This window comes from Henckelia pumila, chromosome 4, assembly GCF_033568475.1.
Source record: "Henckelia pumila isolate YLH828 chromosome 4, ASM3356847v2, whole genome shotgun sequence".
NCBI lineage: Eukaryota > Viridiplantae > Streptophyta > Magnoliopsida > Lamiales > Gesneriaceae > Henckelia > Henckelia pumila.
In genome coordinates, this window is record NC_133123.1 from 111,980,157 (window position 1) to 111,993,709 (window position 13,553).

The window sequence follows — 13,553 nt, forward strand, 5'->3', positions numbered from 1 at the left end:
GTTGGCCAATGATGATAGAGTTGTAAAAAAAAAAAATTTGTTTTTGGAAAATGTTGCTTTTGATTGAACATGAGAAACTGTTGGTTGAATCGTGAATCATCTTAAGCACGCATGTTAGACTAGTGTAGTGTAGTGATGTAATTGATGAAGTTCGTGTTTGTTTGACTATTGCACGACAATAGGTGTTTGTTGATCATGATAGTGTCTTTGGATTCCCGATGATTGTTAGACATTGCATGTATGATCTTGGGCGTACCTATAAAAAAAAATTTTAAAATTTTTTGTGAAAAAAAAAAAGTTAATTCCATCCGAGCTTGGACAATGATTGAAATCCTAATCATTCTTCCATAGCTAAGTTTGCGGGTTAAATGGGATTGATGCTCCATTCGGGCTATAGACGAGGGGATTGAAATTCGAATCCTATCTTAGTTATAGCTAAGTTTGCGGGTAATTATTGGGGCTTATAAAAAATACCGGGTGCAAAATCCGGAGGTACGTAATTAATCTCAAGAAAGTGCATGTTTTTGTTTGGGATTGTTGAGATGACGGAGTGCTGGATTGTGATACTTGCATTGAATTATCATAGGTCGCTAAGCATTCTTAGGACAGATTCTTTTGAAGTTGCACGAAACTGGAATGACATGGAACACACACACGTTTATGTTAAACTGACAGTGTATTGTGAACAATTCAGAAGTTTGAGGTTTTTTAGTTGTTGAAGTTGAAACTTGTCGGAGGCTATGTTGTTCATGATTCATTTTTACTTATATCGTTGTGTGCATATTGTTTTCTCATGTCTTGCTCGAGGGCGAGCAAAGTTTAAGTATGGGGGTGTTGATAAGTGCATTTTGTGTGCATTATTTTATGTTATTTTTATTTCTATTTTGTGTGCATTCATATTGTTTTATGTGTGTGTTTATGTGTTTTAGTTTATGTGTGTGTATTTCACTTCTCGGTCAAAAAAAGAAGAGTGAATTACGGAGCAGTTTTGGTCGAAAAATCAAATTTAATTTTAGAGAGATCCAAATCCAATCTCCACTGTTCAGAATGAATTTTAAAATGTTTTAAAGCTGCTGTCCAAATTTCAGCTTGATCCGACGGCTAGATCTCAAGATATGAATTTTTCAAAATCGTCGCGCGGAGTAGAAAAATTTACTCGCTGGAGCGAGAGTCTATGCTCGCTCGAGCGAGCGAGACCTGTACTGAAAAAAAATATATTTGGACAGCGAGTTGCTCGCTCGAGCGAGACCTGTGCTCGCTCGAGCGAGCGTGGCGTGCAGATTTCATATATTTGGAAACTCTTGGTCGAAAAGGAGGCTATCTTTTAGAGATCATTGGACACTTAAATACCGATTTTTGCATCAGAAAGAGGGGTTCCAACACACAGAGAACACAGACAAGAGGCGAGAGGCGGCTACGGGCGTGGAGATTGAAGACGCTCCATCAAATTTTTCTTCTTTTCTTCTTTTCTTTCTTAATTTTTGTTTGACTATTGTTTTCAATTATTGAGTAGTTTATTTTCAACCAAGACGGTGTGATTGGGCCGAACAAATTCATGTAGAAAACTTGGATGTTTGTTTGGGATTTTTCAGAGTTGATTTAGTTTTATTGATTGTCAGATTTATATTTGTCTTGTGAATAGTCTGATCAACTGTTTGCTTGCATGTTAATCGATTCCAAGTCGACATAGGAGGTTTCGATTTTGATCACTTTGATAATCAACATATTGTAAAACCGACTAGAAATAGAATTCGGTTTCAGTGTGCGGTTTGGGTGTAAACTGAATTTTCACAAATATTTAATGCATTCAAATTTGATTAGAATTACGAAAGATTAATCCGTCAATATTTGAGTAGGTTTGATTGTTCTAGAAATAGACATTTGAACAAGATAGGACAATTCCCGTGATTTAAGATTAAATCTGAGTCCTGAATCGACTACATGTTACATGATTTGTTCGGTACCTACGTGTGTCTTGGTTGTCTTTGTTTTAATTATTTTTATCTTCAGCTATTTTAATTTTTATTTCTTAAGCTGTTTTTATTTTTAAATTCTTATTTTATTTAAATCAAATTTCTCTTTATGATTTTGTCTAGATTAAGTAAAATAATTAATTCTTGAGAATTGACAACAGTCCCTGTGGGATCGATACTTGGACTTTTTGTCCACTTTACTATTACTTGACCTGGTACGCTTGCCAGTAGATTTATATCACACCGATTTAGCCGGTCAAGTTTTTGGCGCCGTTGCCGGGGAAAGTTTAGTTAATATTATGATAGATTATTTGCTTGAGACTAGACAATTTTTTTTCTGCATTTGTTTATTTCTTAATTTTAATTTTAATTTTTCTTACTTGTGAGGTACTTGGAGATGGATAATCGACGGGTATTCACAAGATTTGGCCAAAAATACTCAGAGCCTTTCTATGCCGCTTGGGTGAGATTCAATGAATTGGCGAACAGATTTAAATGTCATCAATTTTCGAACTACACGCTCACTCAGATTTTTTATGGTGGTTTGGATGAGACTACAAGAAGTTGGGTGGATTATGGAGCTTTGGCCACTGGCAGTCACCTGTTCAAAAGAGATGAAGACAGTGTTATGCACTTTTTAAATGATATGGCGGATTTCGACTAACATTGGCATTGTGATCCTTCATTGCAAGGTTGGAGTCACAAATATCCTCCAGAATTCAACTCCACAAATTTTGCGAACCAACCACCGGAGCATCAAGAAGAGTGTGTAGGGTATCTTGAGGATCATGTGGCTTAGTTGGAGAATTTTGTGAAAAGGCAGGAAGAGACAAACCAGTTCTTCGAAAGCCGCATCAAGTCTTTGAATCTTTTGGATGAACAGATTGCACTTTTCAGAGAACCAATTTTTGAGATCTGCCAAGAGAATGAAGTAATTGAGCCAAAGCAAGAAGAACTATTTTTTGAAGAATCTTTATGTGAAGAGGAGCTAAAAGTGATAGTGGAAGAGGAAGAAACATACAAGGCAAAAGATTTGACCTCGTCAATGGTCTTTACATGTCCACCATTAAAAGATACGTTCTTTTCATTGATGCCAACTCCACAATATTGCATCCTCTATGAGCTTCAGCCTAGATTCGGAGTCTCCTTCCAAAAGAAAAAAAAAATTCATGCCGAGTATTGTTGGAACGACAAGCTTAAACTGCATATATCACGCCAAGCTTGTGGGCGAAGGAAATAAAAACCCACACGTAGAGTCGTATGATTCTTACTATGGGCGGCAACCACTCTTTGATGGTTGCTTCTGTATAGTCGGGCTGTAGACTATAAACTAAGCGCTAACTGGGAGGCAACCTAGTGTTATTTCTTTTTGCTTTTTATTTTATTTTATTTTTGGTTTTTTGTTTTTGTTTTTGTTTTTATTTGATTTTTGTTTCTTTCTCATGTCAGTTTGTCATGCCTGCCGATATATCGAGACTGCTGCTGCTGTCCCAGCTGATACTGTCAAGAAGGAAGATGACGAATACTCAACCAGGGGAGTGTTATTTTTGTTTTCATTGTGTGTTTGTTTTGCATTTTGTTCATTGTTCTAGAGCATTGGGAGCAATGCTTTGGATAAGTATGGGGGGGTGTTATTTAGTTTTGTTTCATTCATCATTGTCTTTTGCATTTATTTGGTTACGTTTATTGCATATAGTTCGTATTCATACATATCATTATGTTTTGTGTTTGTGTTATGTGAATAAGTAGAATGATGAATGTTGGCCAATGATGATAGAGTTGTAAAAAAAAAAAATTGTTTTTGGAAAATGTTGCTTTTGATTGAACATGAGAAACTGTTGGTTAAATCGTGAATCATCTTAAGCATGCATGTTAGACTAGTATAGTGTAGCGATGTAATTGATGAAGTTCGTGTTTGTTTGACCATTGCACGACAATAGGTGTTTGTTGATCATGATAGTGTCTTTGGATTCCCGATGATTGTTAGACATTGCATGTATGATCTTGGGCGTACCTATAAAAATTTTTTTGAAAATTTTTTGTGAAAAAAAAAAAGTTAATTCCATCCGAGCTTGGACAATGATTGAAATCCTAATCATTCTTCCATAGCTAAGTTTGCGGGTTAAATGAGATTGATGCTCCATCCGGGCTATAGACGAGGAGATTGAAATTCGAATCCTATCTTAGTTATAGCTAAGTTTGCGGGTAATTATTGGGGCTTATAAAAAATACCGGGTGCAAAATCCGAAGGTACGTAATTAATCTCAAGAAAGTGCATGTTTTTGTTTGGGATTGTTGAGATGACGGAGTGCTGGATTGTGATACTTGCATTGAATTGTCATAGGTCGCTAAGCATTCTTGGGACAGATTCTTTTGAAGTTGCACGAAACTGGAATGACATGGAACACACACACGTTTACGTTAAACTGACAGTGTATTGTGAACAATTCAGAAGTTTGAGGTTTTTTTAGTTGTTGAAGTTGAAACTTGTCGGAGGCTATGTTATTCATGATTCATTTTTACTTATATCGTTGTGTGCATATTGTTTTCTCATGTCTTGCTCGAGGTCGAGCAAGGTTTAAGTATGGAGGTGTTGATAAGTGCATTTTGTGTGCATTATTCCATGTTATTTTTATGTCTATTTTGTGTGCATTCATATTGTTTTATGTGTGTGTTTATGTGTTTTAGTTTATGTGTGTGTATTTCACTCCTCGGGTTAATTTTGTATTAAAATGAATTGTTGAAGAGTGAATTACGGAGCAGCTTTGGTCGAAAAATCAAATTTAATATTAAAGAAATTCTTATCCGATCTCCACCGTTCAGAATGAAGTTTAAGATGTTTTAAAGCTGTTTTCCAAATTTCAGCTTTATCCGACGGCTAGATCTCAAGATATGAATTTTTAAAAATAGTCGCGCAGTGCAGAAAAATTGACTCGCTCGAGCGAGCGAGACCTGTACTGAAAAAAAAATATATTTGGACAGAGAGTTGCTCGCTCGAGTAAGACCTGTGCTCGCTCGAGCGAGCGTGGCGTGCAGATTCCATATATTTGGAAACTCTTGGTCGAAAAGGAGGCTATCTTTTAGAGATTCTTGGACACTTAAATACCGATTTTTGCATCAGAAAGAGGGGTTCCAACACGCAGAGAACACAGACAAGAGGCGAGAGGCAAGAGGCGGCTACGGGCGTGAAGATTGAAGACGCTCCATCAGAGTTTTTCTTCTTTTCTTCTTTTCTTTCTTAATTTTTGTTTGACTATTGTTTCAATTATTGACTAGTTTATTTTCAACCAAGACGGCGTGATTGGACCGAACAAATTCATGTAGAAAACTTGGATGTTTGTTTGGGATTTTTCAGAGTTGATTTAATTTTATTGATTGTCAGATTTATATTTGTCTTGTGAATAGTCTGATCAACTGTTTGCTTGCATGTTAATCGATTCCAAGTCGATAGAGGAGGTTTCGATTTTGATCACTTTGATAATAAACATATTGTAAAACCGACTAGAAATAGAATTCGGTTTCAGTGTGCGGTTTGGGTGTAAACTGAATTTTCACAAATATTTAATGCATTCAAATTTGATTAGAATTACGAAAGATTAATCCGTCAATATTTGAGTAGATTTGATTGTTCTAGAAATAGACCTTTGAACAAGATAGGACAATTCCCGTGATTTAAGATTAAATCTGAGTCCTGAATCGACTACATGTTACATGATTTGTTCGGTACCTTGTCTTGGTTGTCTTTGTTTTAATTATTTTTATCTTCAGCTATTTTAATTTTTATTTCTTAAGCAGTTTTTATTTTTAAATTCTTATTTTATTTAAATCAAATTTCTCTTTATGATTTTGTCTAGATTAAGTAAAATAATTAATTCTTGAGAATTGACAACAGTCCCTGTGAGATCGATACTTGGACTTTTTGTCCACTTTACTATTACTTGACCTGGTACGCTTGCCAATAGATTTATATCACATCGATTTAGCCGGTCATGTGTTCAACATAAAGTAATCAACACAACAATTTGTTTTTGGATGTTCGGAGACTTAACTGCTCCTACGTCACCTCCTTCTTCCACTTCGGAAGGATTCAATAAAAGACTTTGAGTCACACAATCCTGTTGTGCAATCTCGATCCAAGACTAGGACTTACTCACTACCTATCCCAGAGCTCCTAGACTTAACTCAATACAAATCGGTCCTTGACTGATAGGTTACAACAAGACTGGTTAGTCCTCGACTAACTATACAACACTTGATATACAACTCAACACTTAGTACAATATGATCCTAACTGATCTGATATGCTTGAGACATGTGCTTGTGTTCTTCGGCTCTTGATATAGTTTTCGATGTAAGCTTGAACTCATTGACTGAATGTCTGTTGGTAGTGCTTAGTCGTGTCATGCCCAAATTTAACCAACTCAACTCAGACAATTAAATGTATAGTAGCGAGAGTAGTGATCATTCCCACGAGGAAAGAGAAATTTATCGTGTTCTTAAAAATACTGAAAGTAAATAAAAAGCATTTTTAAAATTTGAAATTAACTTCTAAAAATTAAATTCAAATAAAATTAAAATTTATTAACTAGCATGAAAGAGTAAAATTGTAGCGAAACAATTAATTAAACAAGTTTTGGTATTGGTCGACTACGTCCTTGAAGTTATTCATTCGATCATCGATTCTCTCAAAATAATTAATTCACAATTGAATATTCATAATTGAAAAATTAATTTCTATCTCACCTTAATCTTAGTTAATTAGACACAAACGTTCTAAGTTAACCCTTACCAATAAATCAACCAAGATGCAAGCGATCAAGATTTAAATCCAAGGTAGCATTCAAACTAGTGAGATTGATGAATATAGACAACATAAACACAAGCTGTTATATTTAATCTAGTCAATCGTTGTTCCTACGAATTAATAAATTTAAAAGAAAAAATTATTTATCATAGTTGCTTCACAAATTAGAGGGATCAAACAATTATGGATTTGATATCTAATGTAGCCTTAGATTGTATGAGAAAATTATTAGACGATCAAGCTAATAATCAAACACACAAGCATAACAATTAAATCTGAACAACTCTTGATACTCAAATAAAAATCAAACAACGAACATCAAAATCTCACGAAAAAATAGAACTTCAAAGATTCGTCTTTCTCAACCAAGAACTAAAACTTAGCCACTGAAATTTATGAAATCTCTAGAAAAATTGATGAATAAAAAAGTTTAAATCTAAGAACAAAGAAGAAAATGTAGCCTCCTAGAAGTGTTCTTCTCTCTCTGTTGTCCAAAAAAACCTCTATTTTTCGTCCTCCCTTAGTATTATATATTACCCAATATAAAAGAGTCCCAAAATTTTCAAATTCAGCGACATATATTTTTTCCAAATCTGCGACATGCACGGACCCTGGACAACCTCCGTGTCTACCTCCGTGTCCTTTAAAATTTTTGAATAGCAAGGAACACGGACCCTGTGCTAAAGTCCGTGCCCACCTCCGGGTGCACTCTGCCTCAAATTTTTCGACAAACACATGCACGGACCTTCCTCCAAAAGGTGCACGGGGTTCATGTATTAAACTGGGAAGAATCCTTCTTTTGCTCCATTCTCTTCCTTCCCTATATTAAATCACAAACTAATGATTAGTGACTATAAAACCAATTTAATCGCTCAAAATGCTTGTAATCATCATAATTTAGTCCAAGTAAACTTAGTAAAATATGGACATATCATCTGCTAGCAATTGAAAGTGTTCAGTTGACTTTTTGATGACTTGATAGAGTTTGTGAGTTCTTGTGAGAGCCGATTGATTACTAAACTGCCTTTGATACCTATTTATAAGGGCAAGAAAACGGTTATCTTGATTCAAATGTATCCGCTGGATTGTAGTTGTTTTCTTGTCTTTTGTCTTTACATTGTTCCCGATAAATAGTACACTTCTAGTTCGGTTGGACAAGTTCAATTGAGCTCTTGGACAGTATTTTCCTACATAGTTTTGTCAACACAAAAACTGATACTTCGCCAATAATTTCTCTCTTTTTGGTGTTGGAAAAAAATTAAGACTTTGAATCCATTCTTCAGGCAAATCTTCAACTAATCTTCATCTGATCTTCCCCCTCGCTGTGTGCCATTTCCAAAGTACTTTCTTTTTCCCCCTTTTTTGGTGACATCTGATGTTTTCAAAACACAGCACTTGAATAATATTCTTATGTCTTCTCTTCTTCCTTTCTTTCCCCTTAACTGATGAACTCCTTAAATCAGATCTCTTTGAGATAATCAATTGAGCTTGGTCTATGGATGAATCACGACTGGATCATTGCTGCATCAGTTTAGTTCTGCTCAATTGCTTCAATCTGGCTATCTACTTCAACAGTCATTCCCCCTTAATCTCCGCTTGACAGGAATTTGATACCACTGTTTGGAATGAATATTCATTTGGGGTCTCAAGTGATTTGAAGTATCGGTTATCTGTCAGTTGGCTATCATCAGTCGATTTTCTGTTTTTAACACAAACTGACTTTTATGTTCTTTAGTTCCTATCACATGTTACATGCATACACAAATTAAGACATTCTATGGTCCTCATACCTACTTGGGTCCAGAAGGGATTAGTCCTTTAGGAATGCATGGGAATGGTGCTTGTAACCTCAATCTCCATTCTTCAAAATCTTCAATAAAGAACATTAGAATGGTGCTTGTAGAGTCCATGTAGTGACCCGTTTCGGAATCACTAACTAATCAAGCTTAATCATGCAATAAATATCTTAAAGTACAGTAATAATTAAAAATCCAGCGGAACCTCAAATAATACAACTAAACCTTCGGCGAAAAATACAACCATCACCGAAACCAACTATAGAAAAATGTTATACACCCAATAGAATAACACCACTAAAAATCCACTAATAGAAATCTGGTACGGTAGAAATCCGACCCTGCTGTAGCTAACAACCGCTATCACCTGGTCCAACCAACCTAAGACTTGCCCCATATAATGGGATGTCCAGAATAAAAAACCGAGGACGTGAGCCAAAAACACTCAGTACGAAAGTATGAGTATACACATGTTATGAATGCTAATGCAAATGAATGGGTACCAAAAACCTATCACGGTGGGAAACTCTTTGCTCAGACAAATGGCGTCACGATATGTATCACGCTGGGCCATCGCATTTGGAGTTGACTCTCATACCATAAAGAAAACGTGGATAAAATTAACCGGAACCGAATCCATGGAATCCATCCACACAATAATTCGGCGAAGAGCAACCCCTCTACTGGTAATACAAGGTACAGTCTCAAGATGATAATGCATGTAGCATAATAATCGTGACATAATAAATGCACATAAGCCATGTCATATAAACCATGTAAATATAGAACATGCATACTCAACCAAGATATCTCGGATAGTACGTCTATGCCTCTATTAAGCAACTCAAGCAACCTAGCAGCACTGACTCTCTAATCCAAGCTTATAAGCAGATAATAACCATATCACTTATTGTCTACAAAAAATCTTAACTGGACTTATAGATACTCATAGAAGCAAAACAGAGTCTAGACTTATATCTGTGTCTGTCGTTATCCCATTGATGTAATGTCCTCAAAATCTAGGCATAACTCCGCAATGATCCCGGTAGCACCTTGCTATCGAATGACCCTCAAGACGACACTCGAAAGCATTCCAAAACAACCAAAATGAGAGAGAAAGTGAGTGAATTGGCGAGTTGCAAACGAATATCTCGACCCCTATTTATATACAACGATCAAACCTTTTGATTCCATGTTTGGAGCTTCCAAATGGACTTCGAAGATTCCGATCTCTTTTTAAGAGCTTCCGATCTCTAGCCATCAAACATGAGTCTCTGATTGGACAACACACTGCTGCCGACAAATTTTGGAGCTTTCGAACTGGGGTTTGGAGCATTCAATCTATCTCACGCCATTTCACCAATCAAAAGCCCATAATTTCTTATCCAAAGGCGATCAAACCTTCCGATCTTGAGTTCGGAGCTTCCGACCTCACCCTCTGCCTCCGAAGTACAACGCTGCTTTCGAACCGCTCTTCGGATCTTCCGAACTGTCCAATAAATTTAAGCCCTTGGAACCATTTCCAATCATTCTCAATCCAATTTTCAAATCCTTATGTAATGCCCCGATTTCATCATAATTGAGTTTATTTGAGTTAATCGGAGATTACAGAGTTCAAGAGCCGACTTGATTTTGATCAGGGTCTATTTTGCAAATTTCGGATTTTTCAAGAACTAAAATGCAAATTTGGAGTTTAATACATTATCTACACTTGGGAAAAGGTTTGACTAGTCTCCATTCCTTCTTCTCCTTCTTCTCCATCGATTCCCCTCCATTGTTGTGCCTCTTGCTCCTTTCAAGCTTTCAGATTTCTCCCCGAGCTTGATCCGTCTATTGGAATTTATTTTTGAAGGCAGTTTAGCGATCACCACAGCGAGAGCTTCATTCTATCGTAAGTTTTTCTTCGACCAGATACACTTTTATTTTTGGATGTCGTTAGAATCGATTGAGTTTTGGTTATGTTGTTCTTGACAGAGTTCTGATCATTTATTCTCAGTTCGTTTTGAATTAGAGCGTCGTTCGAATTTGTTATGATTTTTGGAAGCCTATTTCGAAAATTGAGTTTTGAGATTTGTTGGGTTTGAGCCTTTATTGTTGTATTAGAATTGACATGAGTTGATATCGATATTATATTATTGTCTATATTTTTGGTTTGATCAGTATATAGCCGTTATGCCGTCGGTTTAAATTTTGGAATATTGGATCGTTTGTGTGGTTGTATAGTAAGCGTTTTGAGTTTTGAATGATGTTAGTTCTTTTGCATCTCCACACAGATCCGTTTGAAGTCTGTTGATCCCAGAGTTAGCAGTATTCGATCATCGAAGAGTTGGACGAAGAGCGGTAAAGAGTTTACCTTGAGCGTTGTTGTTGTTTAGGTTGTATAGATTTTGATATAACCTCTTTTGTAGCGTATCCAGAGTTAGAGCTACTTGCATTGAAAGGTATAAGCAGTCATCGTTTAGCGAGATAGCATACTTGGGACAGTTGGTTCTTGATTTTTTCCCTTAAATCACATACTTGCATCAATACTTATTCTAGAATGTGGAACGTGTATTTTGTTGTTTGAGCTTTGTTATATGGCTTAATGCTTTATGTTTTCTTATGCATTCATCTTAAGCCAAACCTTTGATTTCAGCGGGCAGAACGACCCTTTTTATTTAGACGTTTTGGGGGCTATGTTGTGAGTGGCCTGGGTTGTAGAAGTTTACCTAGTGTTAGCATACTCCTCATAGTTGCAACAAAGTCAAGGGGATTGGGATACGTGGCACCACCTCTATTGGGAGAGTTGATGAGTCGTTACGTGATCTCATCCTCGGGATCCCAAAAGCATAGCAACGATCCCTTGTTTATCAGAGTTGATACCCCGATTTTAAAGACATGCATTTCATTCGTATTAACGTTGAATATGTTGTTGTCTTGAAAGCATGTTGTTGTTATATTACTTGTTTGTATGATATGTTGCTTTTACTGGGAATATCACTCTAACCAGATTTATCCGACTGTTTCTTTGTTTTGTATATGTACTTGGCAACAGGTGGGGCAGGATCAAGTCAGCGAAGACCTAGATATCATCAAGAATGAGAGATAGAAGTGGGACTCGGTTTAGAAGTCGAATCAACATGTCAATCTAGTTTATGATTTGAAGCATGTTAGAACTCGAACTTGTTGTGTTTGTAGTTTCTATTATTCGAATATTATGGATTTAATGTGGTCGTTGCATGTAATATGTATCTTGTTATGTTTGGAATGGATTTGGCTTGAGTTGGTAAGTTAAATTCTGGTTTTTTTGTTCTGATGCAGGGGGCGTTCGAGTCCGCATGTATTGGCTTCTCGCATGTGATTGAGTTATTTAATTGTTTATTTAATTCCATGCGAGCATGCTTTATTATTTGAGAAGTATTTGAATTACATGATTATGTGATTTAATTTATAAAGCATGATCTACTTGAGTTATAACTGTTTTTGTTATCGACTAGTATCCGAAATTCTGAGAGGTTGAAAGGGCACCGATTTGTAGCAATTGAGATATCTCGTGTCCTAACCTTTGATTATCAGATGGGTCCTCGTCGAGTTATTAACAGAAACCCACCGCCAGTTACTCCTCCGAATGAGCAAGCTAGTACTGAAACTGTTCAAATGGATGCTACATCGACGTCTATGGAAACCTTGCTGAAGAGGTTTCAGTCGTTTAATCTGCCTTGTTGCTAGGTACAGAGAATCCGGTTGACTGTGAGAGCTGGTTGGACGACATTGATCAGTTGTTCGATTCCCTTGATTACTCTGACGATCGCCGAACCAGGTTAGTCATTCATCAGCTTCGTGGTGTTGCTAAGAACTGGTGGATCACGACGAAGAGATCTGTAGTAGCCCGTGCCCTAATTGAGTAATTAAAGGATTAATGCTAATTAAATGAATTAGGTATCGGACGGATCGGAAGCTCCGAAGGCACGATCGGAAGCTCCGAACAGGATCGGAAGCTCCGATGAGCGATCGGAGGCACCGATGTTATTACGTCAGGCATGACGTGTGGTTGGATCGGAAGCTCCGATCAGGACCGGAAGCTCCGATCACCCCTATCCGGAGTCAACAAGTGATATTTTGACACCTGGCAGATCAGGATCTTCGGAAGCTCCGATGACAGGATCGGACGTTCCGATCGAGGTTCGGACGTTCCGATCAAGGATCGGAAGTTCCGATCGTTGTCTATAAATAGAAGGCCGAGACTTCACTTTCATTTGCCAATTCCGAGTTCTCCTTTCCTTTCTAGTCCTTTTGGAGCTGTTCTAGTCTTCTTAGGCTTGGTCCGGAGGTCGGAGAGGCGTTCGGTAGTCGTAGCGGAGTCGTGCCCAAGTTCTGGAGGCATCGACATCAAAGGGCTAACGACGGACGAAGGTATAGCTTTTGCTCCCTATAAATATTTAGGAGTATGCAATAGCTTAGTTAAGGCTTTTAGAGCACTTTAATGATAGTAGTATCATTTGGCAGTGTAGAGCAGACTATAGGCGTGGACCTAGAGTTGGTAGAGCTTGCACTGTATTGAGGTACGAAAGTACTATTCGAGATATCCTGACTGAGTATGCATGTATTATGTGACCGCATGATTTATATGCCATGATATTATGCTGCATTCATTTGCATCTTGCTGTATCTCCTTCGAGATGTCTGTTAGTAGGGTTGTACCCTATCCTGTTAGTGGATGGACTTCCATCGATTTGGGTCCGGCGTTTCCACGGTTATCTCGGTATGGGAGCCACCTCCTGAAGCGACGGCACAACGTGCTACATACCAGGGCCCGGTCTGTCTCTGTTATCTGATCCTTGACCTCGAGTCTATAGGGAGTTCACTTTGCATGCATGTATACTCATACTCTCGCACTGAGCGTTTTATGCTCACGTCTCGTACTCTGTATTTTCTGGACACCCTATTCCATGGGGCAGGTTTGCGATTGGACGAGGAGGGTGGATCCAGGAGGGGCTAGTC